The sequence below is a fragment of the Heterocephalus glaber genome, unplaced genomic scaffold (assembly GCF_053883595.1).
Source record: "Heterocephalus glaber isolate CG9 unplaced genomic scaffold, H.glaber_assembly_v1.0 deba00001190, whole genome shotgun sequence".
Lineage (NCBI taxonomy): Eukaryota > Metazoa > Chordata > Mammalia > Rodentia > Bathyergidae > Heterocephalus > Heterocephalus glaber.
In genome coordinates, this window is record NW_028258211.1 from 150,138 (window position 1) to 165,451 (window position 15,314).

The 15,314-nt window shown below is 37.5% G+C and overlaps 1 protein-coding gene and 1 pseudogene across 4 annotated transcripts in view; both read left to right on the forward strand.

The window, feature by feature from the left end:
* Positions 1–15,314, forward strand: part of Akap19 (A-kinase anchoring protein 19) — a 204,635-nt gene that overhangs the window by 135,311 nt on the left and 54,010 nt on the right. The window contains exon 1 of one of the 4 annotated variants that reach the window (XM_004868984.4): positions 9,947–10,095. The exons of 2 other annotated variants lie outside the window; for them this stretch is intronic. The gene's annotated coding sequence lies outside the window, so the exon portion shown is untranslated. Of the gene's footprint in view, positions 1–9,946; positions 10,096–15,314 lie in introns of those variants that run through there. One more of the 4 variants, XM_087210713.1, reaches the window with a different exon arrangement.
* LOC101700046 (mitochondrial import inner membrane translocase subunit Tim21-like) overlaps positions 1–15,314 on the forward strand; it is a 38,020-nt pseudogene that overhangs the window by 8,153 nt on the left and 14,553 nt on the right.

Below are 15,314 nucleotides of genomic sequence, written 5' to 3' on the forward strand. Positions count from 1 at the left end.
TTGAATGCATAAATTATTTGTATAATTAAGATATATATGCAATCAACATAAAGATGACTTTCTAAATATCTCTATAAAAATTTGATAGTCACCATCACTTCAAACTCTTAATATTCTTGTTGTTATGGCTTGTGTCTAGATGTCCCCCTCAATGCTTCATGTGGTCATTGGTGGAGCTGTTTGGAGGTGGCTAGATCCAGAGTGTATGATGTTGAGATCAGGGATATAATGCTGGGATTGATTCATGGTGCAAAGATAGGATTAAGGCTGTTCCACCTTGGATGTGAGTGCTACCTACCCTAAGGGCAGATAGCCTAGACAGACTATAAGGGACAGAAAGAGGGTAGCTTGCTGCTGTCATTGCTTGCTGCTTGCTACTTTGCTGTTTGCTACTTTGCTGCTTTGCTGCCCTCTGCCTTCCATGAACTGTTTCTCCTCTGCGATGCCCTCTGCCACCCTGCCTTGGAGCCAGCCAACTGTGGACTGAAACCTCTACAAACTGTGAGCCAAATAAACCTTTCCTCCTTTAACTTTGGGTGTCAGGTATTTTTTTCTCAGCAATAAGAAAAAGTAACTAAGACACTTATTTTCAAAATTATGTAAATGTTTGCCATATACCATGATTATGTTTATGTTCTTTAAGTATATCATCTCATTTCAATTTTTTTTCTTCCTTCAAATAACCAGTCCAAACTCAGAAGTGCCAACACAATATTGAAAAATTAAAGAGGTGATAAGAAGAAAGTAATTCATATGTATGTACCGTATTCTCCAGTTAGTTCTTGAAAGGGCGCAGCATCTATTAAAACAGAGGCAATAACACTAGCAAGTAAACGAATAGAGAGGGAGGAGATGTGAGTCTTGTGTCTATCACTGTTTTCAAGGAAGCCCGCAGTGAGCAGTGCCCTCGGAGAGCCTCCACGGATAGGCTCGGAGAGACAGGCCTGTCTGAAGAGAGCTGGCTCCAGGGTACGTGGCACTGGGCACAGGCCTTCTCTGTCTTTCCTCCCCTCGTCAGGGCCCTCCTCCTCCCTGAGGCCCAGCCCAGGCTATGTTTTGTCTCTGGCTGTTACTTGGCTCCTTCAGAGCCCTCTTCTACTTTTCTGCCTATATTTGTCCTTTTTGTACAGGTTTAGACTTGGGTCCTTGAGATATGGTGAGTTAAAACAGGAATTGACTGTATGTAGTCCAACCTTTCACCTTGGAGATGAACAAGTAAAATCAAGGGAGGCTACCCTTGGTAGCCTTGGTTACACAGATTTTAAAAACTATTTTGTAACTAATATTCTGTCATCACTCCAGACATTTTTCTCTTGCTTTTCTACTGCAACCTCCCGTCAGTTTTTCAAAGAGGGAGTGGAATGATTGGTTACTAGGTTTAATGACCAATTAGTTACAGTTGCTGATTTGCAGGCTGGTAGCATAATGCTTTGTGTAGTCTAGGGCATTTAAATTTTAACTGGGGGAATAATTTAACTTGAAATGTTTCCAGTAGTGAAACTGGAATTTAGATGTTGGGAACAAATACTAAAAAGGAAGATACATGTGGGATAAGGTAAATCTTTGTCTTTTTATTCATCAGGCTTCAATATATCTTGGTTAGGTCCAAGTTTCTAATTGGTTTCTAATATTTCAGTACATAATTATAGCAGTCATAATGCACAAAAGAGAGAGAAATATTGTTAATTTTGTTTTCCTGCCCTTGTTTAATATCTTGTTTGGATTCTGGTGAAATGCTAGGTATATGGTGCCCCACATGGTCTTCACATGATCCTCTGAAGACAATCCATCAAATGACATGCTTGGTTCTGTGGCTTTAGGGTGTATAAAGAGTGAATGCGAAGGACTTGACATCTATTTTTTAATTTTCCTGATCCATTTCATTCTAGGACCTTCTGAAGAATCCTAGCATAAATCACAAGCCCTTAGATGGGTTGCTTCAAATCTGACTCCTCAAAAGTATCTTACAGAGATAAGACCCAATATAAATGTAGCTTAGTAAGAATACTTGATGCACAATAGCCATTTTCCCTAAAGGCTTTGGTGCCTGTCAATATTCTAGTTCAACTCATCTTTTGGAAGACTCAAAGCATCCACTCTGCTGCCAAAAGTATTCATTGAAATGAATGTTTGTGCCAAAGGCTCATCAAACACCAGAGGACTCTCTTATTTACTGCCACTCTGTTTCTGATTTTGTTTTCTTCTCTTCTTGCTATGGTTTGAGTGTGGTCTACTTGTGTTCCCCTCAAAGGCTCATGCATTAAAGGTTTGGTCCACAGAGCAGCATTAGCAGGAGGTGGTGGTTCCTTTCTCAGGTGGGCTCAGTGAGGGGTCCTTAAGTCAGCTGGAAGGCTTCCTAAGAGAATCTGTGAGACCCCATCTCTTTCTGCTTCCTGCCCCAAGATGTGGTCATTTGTTTTTCCACCTTTACCATCAGCTATTTGCAATGAAGCCCTCGCCATAATTGAGTCTGTGCAATCCATATCCTTGACCTTCCAAAACACATATTAAAAACTCCTGTTTATAAAATTAGCTGCCTCAAATATTTCATTACATTAACACAGAGCTGACTAATGTAGAATTCCTGAATTTTCTTCTTCCTCTCTTCTTACTCACTTCCCCATATTTTATTCTATTTTTTTGTCTCATCTTCTTTTTACTCCCTCTGAACCACAAAACAGGGTTCTTTGAAAAGATATGTGAGTGTGGGTTTGCAGGAAGGTGTTAAATAGAACAGAAACCATATAGTGATGACTTGAGATCCTATTTGATGAAAAAGAAGGCGAAATGTGGAGTTGTTTTTGTAAATACATAAATGTTTGGCAGCATTTTGAAGGGAAGGCCAGAGAGGATTTATTCAATAGTAAATAGGCTTTAAAGTTCCTATAGTATTAAGGTTTTTCCCTAGGGCTTTAAAAATTATCATTTTTAATAATAGAAATATCATAACTATATTTATAGAATTAAGTAATTTAGGTACATGGGGCTTTTTAAAAATGTTACATGTTTAAGGAAAATTTGGAAAGAGAGACAAATGTATATTTCATCCCATCAACCAAACTGTGTACTGTTAGTTCTGGTAATTATTCTGCCAGTAATTTTTCTAATGCATATATTTTTGTCTTAGTGATCTGTAACATGTTAATTTAATTGAAAATGTTGTAAATAAAGAAAATGGAAAGCTTGTGTCTTAGCCTTTTATTTAAAATGTGACTTTCCATCCTGTTTTCATAAATGTATTAAAAGTTAAAAATGAGAATAAGATCTAAAGAAAAAGTATGTACTTAGCTAGGAATTTTAAGTTTACAAAGGACAAAATGTTTAGAGTTTAACATATTAGAAGAAACTTTAGTTATTTCCAAATAGTAAAAATGTGCCTACTAAGAAAAAAGACTTAAATACATTTTCTCTCTTTATTATTTTATCTTCTAGGAGAATTCCTGGGCCCAATTTTCTAGTTTATGCATTTGTTCTTTTGTTGTAACCATTCCACTCTTTAGTCTAGCTATTAAGTTTTTGTAATTTTATCAGTTAATGGTTTTAGTACTATGATTCATTTTGTTTACTCTTTTTCCTAACTTTAGCACCCTCCTTCTTGCTCGATAATTTCATACTTTAAAACGAAGACTTGTTTACAGTGTCCAAAAATGTATTTTCTTCTAATTGTGTTTGTGACTCTTTCATAACATGGTGGTGATGTTTCAAATACTTGGTGATTCTTGGTGATGAGTTCATCTTTGTTATTAATAGTCCTTGCTAGAGTTGCTGGTGTCTCTGTTTATCCTCCCCATACAGGTGAAGAAGCTGCTAGGTGTGCACTTAGTTCAGATCTCAGTAAGAGAGAGATTGTAAGATGTGCCTTTCTAACTGTATATTACAACTTGGCTACTTTCTGTTCATCCAGAGCATAGCTAGACACCTATGGTTAAATCTTATCTTTTTTCCAGTACCATACAAATGTGGAGTTGGTCCTAGAGCATCTTTCACTTTATTGCTGCAATCATCTTTTTGCTGATTATTTTCCTAATGGCTCTTGCATATGTCCTAGGTTACCATTTTCCTCCTGATCCAAGTCCTTGTATGTTTTCAGTTACTCATGAATTCTTTCCAGTTATTTGTTCATCAAGATTTCCTTTTTGGTTTTCAGAATAACTGTAAGTTGCCTTACTGTTGAGAGTACTCAGTCCATCATATGCTTTGTTTAAAAAGTTTATGAAGCAATCTCCAGGATAGATCAATCATATGCTGGGCAGCAAAACTAGTCTCCACAAACTCAAGAAGATTGAAATTATATCAAGTATTTTTTTCCAACTACAACACCATGAAACCATGAATAAAAATTAGGAAAATTCACAAATATGTGGAAATTACACATTCTAAAATAGCCAGTGGGTCAAAGGAGAAATAAAAATATCTTGAGATAAATAAAAATGGAAATACAACATACCCAAACTTACGGAATACAACAAAATTCTAAGAGGAAAGTTTATAACAATATATGTGTCCATCAAAAGAAAAAAGTTAAACATTCTAATATGCATCTCAAAAAACTGTAAGAGGAGAATAAATTAAACCCAAAATTAGTAGAAGGAACGAGATAAAAATGAGGCCAGGTATATATGAAATACAGACTAGAAAAATATTAGAAAGGATCAACAAAACTAGAAGTTGGTTCTTCTAAAAGATAAACAAAATTAACACCCCTTTAGTTAGACTAATAAGAAAAGAGAGATGACTCAAATAAATAAAGTCAGAAATGAAAGAGGAGACATTATAACTACTACCACAGAAATACTAAGGATCATGAGTACTACTATAAAAATTATACACCAACAGAATAGGAAAACTTAGAAGAAATGGTTAAATTCCTACACACCTACAACCTACCCAAAACCAAACCATGAGGAAATAGAGAATCTGGACACATAAATTACAAGTATGGAGATTTAATCAGGAATAAAAAAGTCTCCCATCAAATAAAAGCCCACGACCTGATAGCTTCACTGCTGAATTCTCCCAAACATTTAAAAAACTAATACCAATACTTCAAACTATTCCCAAAACTAATGAGGAAAGAATACTTCCAAACTCTTTCTATGAGACTAGCATTACTCTGATACCAAAGCCAGATAAGGACCTCAAGAAAAAAACAAAACAAAACAAAACTACAGGCCAATGTCCCTGATGAAGAAACATGGAAAACGCCTCAGCAAAATGCTAGTGAACTGAGTTGAACAGCACATTATAAAGATCACTCACCATGATCAAATGGAATTTCTACCTGGTATATGAGGAAGGTTCAACATACACAAAATAAATGTAATACACAATGGGAAAGAGACAGTACTTTCAAGTAAATGCTCTTGAAAAAACTGGATTGTCTACATGGAGGAAAATAAAATTGAACCCTTATCTCATACCACACATAAATTTGATTAAAAGGTTAAGTTGACTAAAATTGATTAAAGACTTAAACATAAAACCTATTATATGAAAACTATTATAAGAAAACAGAGAGGAAGAATACACATCATTGGTTTAGACAGTGATTTTTATATTTGACCCCAAAAGCTCAGGCAACAGAAGCAAAAGTAGACAAATGAGTTTATATCAAACAAAAAGCTTCTATTTGTCAAAGGAAACAATGAACAGAGCAATACAATCCAATGGGATTGCATATCATACAAGGGGTTGATACTGAAAATATATAAGGAACTCAACTGACTAGCAAACATCCCAATTAAAAAATGGCCAAAAGACCAAAAGACATTTCTCAAAAGAAGACAACCAGCCATCAGATATATGGAAAAATACTCATCATCGCTAATTATCAGGGAAATGCAAATTAACCAAAATGAGATAACTCTCACATGTAGTATAATAGATATTACCAAGACAACAAGTATGGCCAAAAGAGAACCCTTGTACACTGTTATTGAGAATGTAAATTTTTGTAGCTCTTACATAAAACAACATGGAGGTTCCCCCAAAATTAAAAATAAAATGACCTTATTGTCTACTGATCCCACCACTGGCTTTGTATCACAAGAAATTAAATCAGTATTGAAGAGACACTTGCACTCTCATGTTCACTGAAGCGTTATTTACAATAGACAAGATAGGGAATCAACAGAATAAGGACAATGTGCTATAGATACACAATGCAACACTATTCAGCCATTTAAAAAAGGAGAGAAAATGTTGAAATCCTACCATCTGTAACACACGGATGGGCTTGGAGGATGTAATAAGTGAAATAAGTCAAGCACAGAAAAACAAATACCAATGACCTCACTGACATGTGGGACCTGTGGGAGGCAAGATCATAGAAACCCAGAGTAGGGTGGTGGCTGTTGAGGGCCTGGGGTTGGGGAAGACTGGGGGAAATATTGCCAAAGAATCAGAGATTTCAGCTGGGGGTAAATAAATTCAAGAGATCTATTGAACATCATGATGACTATAGTTAACATATGAATATATAATACTGTGTTAGTTTTTAGAAATAAAATAATCATAACAATATATGTGTACTTGAAAATTGCTAAGAGTGAATTTTAAGTGTTCTAATCACAGATAACTGCCACCCCTACCTGACAAAACACACGTGTATACTGGGCCTCATACTTTGGAAGTACAAGCCAGTAAGCCAGTAAGGATGAGCTCTGCTAGAAAATTGCTCAACTCCTTGGGCCAGTCAGGCAGTAATTTAATTGAAATATGCTTTACAAAATAAAGCCTTAAACTATAGAAATTGGGACTGGATTAACATAGAACTGATTGACTCATCAATTATTGGTAATTTATTAAATGCTCTTAAAATATATCCAGACCATGTGAACTTTTTAGAATATCATAAAGCTATACTCATTATAATTTATAATTATTTACTGAGAAGCCAGTGAGAAAACATTAATTTACACTTTTGAAGCTTCTTAAATTGATAATGATTAAATGGCATAGTAAAGAAGGATGAATTTAAGCATAAGAAGTTTACTTCCTTTTTCCAAATCACCAGTGCTAAAGTCTCTGATAGAAAGTTAACCTTAAATGTAATGTACACATTTTAATTTCTCCTGATAAGAAGATCCTTTTTCTTAAACTATCATTTGCATGACACATTTGCCTTTTTTATATTAAGTGTTGTATGCTATTAAGTACTGAATTTGTTACAATTATTTATAAATGATTATGAACAGTACTAAGCAATGTGTACATAAATAGTTTATTCAGAGTATTTATGTAGGCTATATGCCAAGAAGTAGAATTTTACTGATTAATAGCTCTTTCAGAGCAACAAGATCATTTAATTTTAGAAACTTTCAGATTTAAATTTTAACAAAATCTACACAAAATACAGCTTACTTGCTGTTCCCTTGCCACTACTCTGATAATTAAAAAACATTTTAAACCCTTTTTTATGTTTAATCTTTGGATTATTAAAAGATTGTGGAAAAACTAAGAGTTGATAATGGATAAATCTGGGGTAATAAAGAGCGAGTTCGATTTCTCCCCGTCACCTTCTCCCCATCGTGTTCTTTCCCTTCACCTGTGATGGCTGCACTGGGTGTAGCACTGGAGCTGAGTTCCAGCCTGAGCTGGGATTTCTCTGTTCATGCCGCTTGAGGTGGGGAACGTGGGCCAGTAAGAACTTGTTAGAAACATACAACTACTAAGATACTGAATTAGAGTCGGCATGGTAAAAGACCCTAGGTAACTGACATGCATACCAAATTACCAGGAACCCTGCTATCTGTGGCTTCAGGCAGGTCACTGAATTTTTCTTCCTTGGTTTCCCTTCAATCAGATGATGAGAGAAACCCAAAATATAAGTAAGTGAAAGAGCAAAGTAAAAGATAGATAATAGGAAACAATAGGAAACAGGTAGAAAAATATTTTAGAGATAGGAAAGGGACCCAGAGATGGAGGAAGGACAAGAGAGAGAGAAAGGGGTGTAAAAAGAATTAAGATGTGCTGTGTACATGCACCAGTTCCCCACAATGAATGTAATCATTGTGTGGTGCAAACATGTACCAATTTTTTAAAAAAGAGACGAGATTGGCCGAGATCAGACAAGAATTTTAAAATTGGAAGGAACCCATGATAATAATTATTAATTCAGACCATGAATTCTGGAACCAGTGTGTTTGCTTTTAAGTTCTAACTGCATCTTACTGTGTGACCTTGGGCAGGTTATTTATCCTCTGTGCCTCAATTTCCTCATTTGAAAAATAAGGGTTATACTAGTGTCTACTTTCTGAGGTTCTTGTAATAGCTAATATATGTATTGAAAGTAGTGCTTGGTACAAAATAAACACCATATAGCTTTCAACTCATTATGACAAGATTCTTTATTGATAACCGTTCTAGAACACTTGGAGATGCCAATCCACTGACCTGAAAAATAATAGTGAGGGAGGGCCAGGGATTTAGCTCAGTGGTTCTGCCGCCTGTCCCACAAGCGGAAGGACCTGATATTGATCCCCAGTACCAAAAAAAAAAATAACAAGGGCATTCTATTAATTTTGTGAATTTGAAAGTTCCACAGAGGAAGCAGGAATTTAGAACACTTTTAAGGGTTAACTAAACCTGGTAATGACTTAGAGACAAAAACATTAAGGGCATTTCAGGTAAAACAGACTTAGAGGCAGGAATAAATAAATATATGGATGTGTACTGTAGATCAAGAATTTTGAGGAAGGCATACAGTTACTATAGCCAGACTTGTTAGGCAGTTGAGGAGCAAAGATTGGATCTTCATCATTCCAGACTAAACATTTTTTTTAATTTAAAAATTAAAAGAAATAGTGTGAACTATGAGAAATGGAAATTGGTTTTGGTTGTTTTGCTTTTAGTTTTTTTTTTACTAACTAGCGAATAAAGTAATACAGCAAAACATTAGTAGACAGAATAGTGTAGTAGAACAGAGAGCAAAAGGACTTGGAAGTTTTGAGTATTAGATATTAGAGAACCTGCCATAGAGGAAGCAACTGTGCCTCCCGGATTTTAAGTATGAAGGATCAGTGATATGTTAGTGCGTTGGGCATAGAGGGACTATGGGGGCAGAGCTGCTTTGAAGAACAGATATGTTTGCTTTTGGAAGTACCAGGCACAGCACACCCACTAAATGACCTGGCAGATACGGCAGAAGGCACTCCACTCAGACCAGCACTGCTCCTACTTTACTTTGTATCCTTTGTATTACTCAGCACGTTACTACTAGTGTCAAACTTTTTAACTTATCATATTGTGTCATTCATATTGTCATAAGCTAGGCAGCCTAGCTTTGCTTTGTCCTAATAATGTCATTAGTGCAGGAAATGGTTAAGAGACTATAGAAGTTTGAGCCTCAAATTTATAGGCAGAAAGAAAATGCAAAACAAAAGAGAGCCTTAAAATTCTGGAATGGTGATATTTTTGTTTATGTATTAAAATTATCAGAATTGTCTACTGAATATTTCTTAAAGTGAATTTAAATTAAATGAGTTGCAGTATTGGTTTTTCTTTTTTTCTTTTTTTTCGGGGGGGCAGGGTACGGAGGATCAAACTCTGGACCCTGTGCTTGCCAGGCAGGCGAGGCGCCACTGAGCTAAACCCCCAGCCCTGCAGTATTGGTTTTTCTGTGAATCAGCAGAACTTGAAAGAGAATATTCCATTGTTCTGGTTCCTGGACAACATTTACTTTCACCCTGAAGAAAGAAAGAACAAATGACATATGCAGCTTTCAGACTTTTATAAAGTGCTCACAGACATGTAAAGTGCAGATTTTCATCTTTTTGCCCAGGAAATGACCAAGTACAATTTGCTCTCCATGAGACTATTAGCCATCATGAGTGATATTTTCCCAGAGTCTCTTAAATGAAACAGGGAAGGAAACGCCATTGGGAGGCAGCATGTGTGCTATCATAATGCTGATACTTGGGTGAAAACTGCATTTGTGAGCAAATCTAGCACTGCCTAGCAACTGTCTCCAGGCAGAGGGCTCTGGAACCAGCTCTGTTGCCTTTCAGGAGCCATCAGCCTGCTCACTCTCGTCAGCCTGCACATTCTGCCCTTTTACAGGATATCTGTTTTGACTATTTGGATTCCACTTTTAAGGTATAGTTTTTCTTAATTCTAATTATTTTGTTTCAGTGATGGACGCAGTAAACCCAGTAATATTATCGTATTACTTTTTATTCATCATTACTTTTTATTCAGCCCCTCTAATCTTGCCCAGGCTTCTTGTCCCCAGAGTTCTCACATACTTCCCAAAGAAGGAGGCACTTGCATCCAGTCAGCCATCCATTCACCCTCTATCCCCGAGGCTGCTAGGAAGTCCTGTGGTCTTTCCTGTTCATTTTCCTCCTCATGTCCAGTTTAACTGATTCATCCCATTGCATCCTCAAAAGTCCCACTCTTTTGTACCTTCAACATTTTCCCAGAATATTCCATCACGGTTTTACTCTAGTTGAAACCTAAGGCCCTTACTTCATTTTCAGTTCCCACAAACAGATCCTCCTCTGTCCATTCCTCATACCCCAGAGCCAGGGTCCCTGTTCCCTTCCAGACCTCACTTTATTTTCATTTGGGAGACAATATAGCACTTAAGAGCACAGGATTTGGATTTGGATCCATATTTTGGGATGTCGAGTAGATCACCAAACATTTCTGAGCCTTGGTTTCCATATCTGAAAAGTGAGGACAAGAATATCATTTTGCAGGGTTATTATGAAGATTAAATTTATTCACAAATCTTTACTGATGACTGTGCATCAGACATTTTTAAAAGTACTCAACAAAACAGTTACTACTCTCATGGAGCTATGGTCTCATTGGACAAAAGTCTTCAAAAAAGTTAATATAAATGCAAGAGATGGGGGGAGGTAGGAAGGAGGGGAGGGGAAGTGGATGTAAAAAGAATTAAGATATGTTACATACATGTACTAACTCCCCATGAGAAATGTAATCAGTAGGTACTGCAAACATGTACTGAAATTTTTTTAAAAATTAAACAAAATCTAATAGGAAAGAAAATGTAAAGAAGTGTAATCAAAAGTCTAATTTAGATGATAGGGAGGTGGTTGACGGGAAAGGCCTTAGTAGGTGGAATTTAAAGTGAGAACAGGAGCAGCCTGGCACATTCTGTAGACTGAAATTTAGCAACAGTGCACATACAAGACGGGGAGGGAGAGAGAAGGGGTGAGAGGAGAGAGGGAGAGAAAAGAGAGAAAAAGAGGGTCACAGAGTGAGGTTAGTGATGCAGGCTGGGAGAGAACTTGTGGGACGTGAATGTGGAGGCTATATTAGAGTTTTGCTTCCATTTTAAATGCAAAGAGAAGCAGTGATTTTGAGCACAGCATAAATGATTTATACAGAGCAACATACTTGTAGATAAAGTTGTAGTCACATAGGCCTCGTGCTCCAGTATTTATTGAGCACAGTATTCTTGGGTCGCAGTTTTGTTCTCTGCCCCACCGGCTGACCAGCTCACCCTGCAATTCTACTTCAGACCTCCTTGACATCCATAACTCCAGGGGCCACTCTTTGGACCAGGGGCCACCTTGTTTGTGAAATCTTAGATGCCATGAACTATTCTGACTGTGACTCCATCCTTCTAGTTTCTTCCATAGCTATATACATCAAGGCCTCCAGAGTGACAGGAAAGGAAGGGAAAATCATAGACAAGAGTCATGTTGAGAACGGTTGCTTTAAGGCTAAGGAACTTGAACTAGAAAAGGAAGGCAACACTGACTGAACTTAATACTGTTGCTTAGCATTAAAAAGAAAAAGGCTTAGCTTAAAAATATTGTTCATAAATTGCTTTGGAACTCTGTATTCATGATATCAAGATCACTGCCAGTGCTTTCTAGTTGTTCATATTTGCATGTACTTTTATTTTTATCCTGGCTGAATTGCATTGTTTTAGGAGTGTCTCTTTTATACAGCATAAGGCTGTGTTTTGCTTTATGATGGAAGTATGCCTTGTATCATTCACACAATCCTACAAGTCACATCTTACTATATTCCATGGGCCAATGCAAGTCATATGACTGACCCCAGATTCAAGAAAGGCATACAAACTCCACTTTTACGGAGAAACTACAGAACACTGTGGCCATTTGGGTAGGAAGTGGGGTCTGCTCCAGGCTCTGAGGTAGATTCACAAGGAGCTAAAGAGACAGGCCTGTGGGTGGATCTCCACAAGGGATACTCCGCCACTTTCCCAAAGCTGACTTAAGAACATATGTGAGCTGGAAGAGAAAGCCAGCATTTGAGCATGAGCTTCTCGGCATTAGCCTCAGAGGCGGGGACAGCCAACACAGAGGACTACAGCTTTCCACAAGGAGGGAGACATTTTCTCCCCTCCTTTCCTGCCTTTGCCCCAACTACTGAAAAGCGAGAAAGAGCACAGGCTGGCCTCTGGAAGCCAGATCTTTGCGTTTTTTCCTCACTGTAAGCTGACAGAGCCATAGATTTAGCCTGAATTAAGGAAGGGAAGGAGAAGCGCTAACAGTCAGAAAGATACTAATGTTGGGACTGGCCAAAGGCAGGCAGATAAATTGCATTTTTCTGTACTAGCAACAGACTTTAAAAGAGGAAAAAATTAAAGGAGTACCTAGAAAAAAATATTATACAAGGACATTAAATAATTTGTAAATGAATTTAATATTATAAAAGCATATATTCTTCCAAAATTTAGTAAATATAATTCTAATTTAAATTTGAGTAGAGTTTGGGAGGGATTAGATAAAGTTCTTTTTAAAGATATATGGAACAATTTCTGTAAAAGGGAAACAAACTGGGGGCATGGTGGTGCATGCTTGTGATTCCAGCACTCTGGGAGGCTCAGGTAGGAACATTGTAAGTTCAAGTCCTTCCTGGGGAGCTTCATGAGACAGTGCTTCCCAGTGAAATGAAAAGGGGGCTGCAAAGGCCCTGGGTTCAATCCCCAGTAACAGGGCGGGGCGGGGGGAGTGGGGGAGAAGGAGAAGAAAGAAGGAAAGGAGAAGGGGCTGGATGAGGAAGAAAAGAAACAAGTGGTGAGTGAGGCACAGCGTGCGTGCCTCACCAGATTGAGGCATACCATGACCTCTTTGTTGGCTTTGGCTTGGGCTCTGAAAAAAAACTCAGAGGAACAGAATAGAGATTTCAGAAATAGATTTCAGTACATGTGGTGTTTGATATATGACAAAACTGCTATTTCAATTAAAAGAGAAGAGATGGGGTATTTTTAAAATGGTGCTGATCCAACAGCCTATTAATCTGGGGGAAAAAAAGGTATATCAAGATAAGTTCCAGATTGAGTAAAGAAAAGAAAATGGAAATAACAGGGTTTATGTATACACAAACATCCTCCAACTTGATTAGCCAGGATGGGACCTGGAAGTTGCAAAGAAAAAGATACAGATAACTTAAAATCTGCATGGCAAAGGATTAAATGTAAATAAAAAGAAAATGAAAGTTATGGTTAAATAGAAACTCTCTAAAAGAAAATGGTAAATTAAGGGAAATTATTTATTTGAAATACATGGTAGGGAAGAGCTGAAATATACACAAATCCTACTAACCGATGAAACATAGCTAACCAAACAGAAACAATGGGCAAGTGAGATTTATAGAAAAGCATATCCAAAAGGCCAATAAACATTAAGTCAGCAGAGTGTGGTGGCCCATGCCTGTAATCCCACACTCTTGGAGGCTGAGGGAGGTGGATCGCAAGCTCAAGCCCAGCCAGAGCAATTTAGCTACTTGGCAAGACCTACTCTCAAAAGTAGAAAAACATGAAATGGAGTAGGGATGTAGGTATCTTAGCGCAAAGGCTCTGGGTTAACCCCTCAATATTGCACAAAAACAGAAGAAAGAAAGATAAAAGAAATCATGCTGAGCCTTGCTAGGTGTAAGGAAATGCAAATAAAGTAGCAGAACTGTATCATATTTCATAGCCATTAGGTTGGAAAAAATCAAAATAAAAATTCCTGCTGCTGAAGAGCAACTTGGGGAGAAAGGTACTCTCAGACGAATGGATAGCGTCATTGTTTTTAGCCTTTTAAAAATGCAATCTGGGGGCCAGGGATTTAGCTCAGTGGTTTCGCCGCCTGCTGCACAAGCGCAAGGGCCAGAATTTGATCCCTGGTACCCCCCCCCAAAAATGCAATCTGGCAAAGCATGGTGGTGCACACCTGTAATCCCAAGCACTCTGGGAGACTGAGGCAGAAGGGTTAGAAGTTTCAGTCTTCTGGACAATTTAGCAGACCAGCCCAGTACCACCACCACCACCAAAAAAAAAATCTGGTCCATTGAAATTTAAAATACCTTTACCTGTCACACTCTTAGGAGTCCACATGGAAATGAAATCACTTCTCATGAAGTAGACACAGATGTTTATTGAGGCATTATTTGTGATAGTGGGAGATGGAAGGGGGAGGGGGCGCCCCTCAGCAGGCAAAAGGCTTTCGAGGGCACCCATCTCATGCTGCCATTAAACCAAATGCATCTCCTTTTCCAGGCACTTCCCTGAGCTAGCCTTCACTTGGCCCTCAACAACCTTGCAAGAGATAGACAGTAATCATCTTACCAAGAGAGCTGAAGCCCAGAGGGGTTTTTAAAGGGCCACCATGAACGCTACTCAAAACCACTGTTTTTCCTCTTTATACCAGTTGACTTAGGGGAATTTTCATAGTACACTGTTCAGGATGAAAACCTAAACAGAGAAGTATATAAGACAACTTCACATAGTTATAATAAATGACTCCTACCTTTACACATGCACACATACACACCGCAGCAGGTTGTCTACCTAGAATATGTCTGAAAGGTATTCCTGAAAGGTAAGGGAGGTTACACATGAGGTTACTAACATTGTGACTTACAGGGAAGCTGAATTTACTATGTGCAGTTTTAAAAAATTATGTCGGATATAATCTCATATTGATATGTATGAAAGAGAACCTTTTATGATTAGCATAGAATTCTTTAAGAATTTGGTTTTTACTTTGGTTTTTAATTTTTTGATTGTATTATTTTAAATGAGCATGCATGACTGATGGAAGGGAAAGCTAAAATTATTGTGAAAAAATGTACATTAATGGGGATATAATAATGATAGTAATTATATAAGATGATCTGAAGATTATGTCTCCCATGTTTCTGGAACTTAAAACAGTTAACACTGATATGAGACAGTGTACTGATTATGTGCCAGACTTAAATGTAAGACTTTAAACCCTGAGTCATGAAAGTAAGGTTTTTTTGGCAAGAGTAAAATTTAGTCTACATTTTAATATATATGCAGATCCCTCAAATAAGAAGTTTCATTTAAAAATTTAGTTACATAC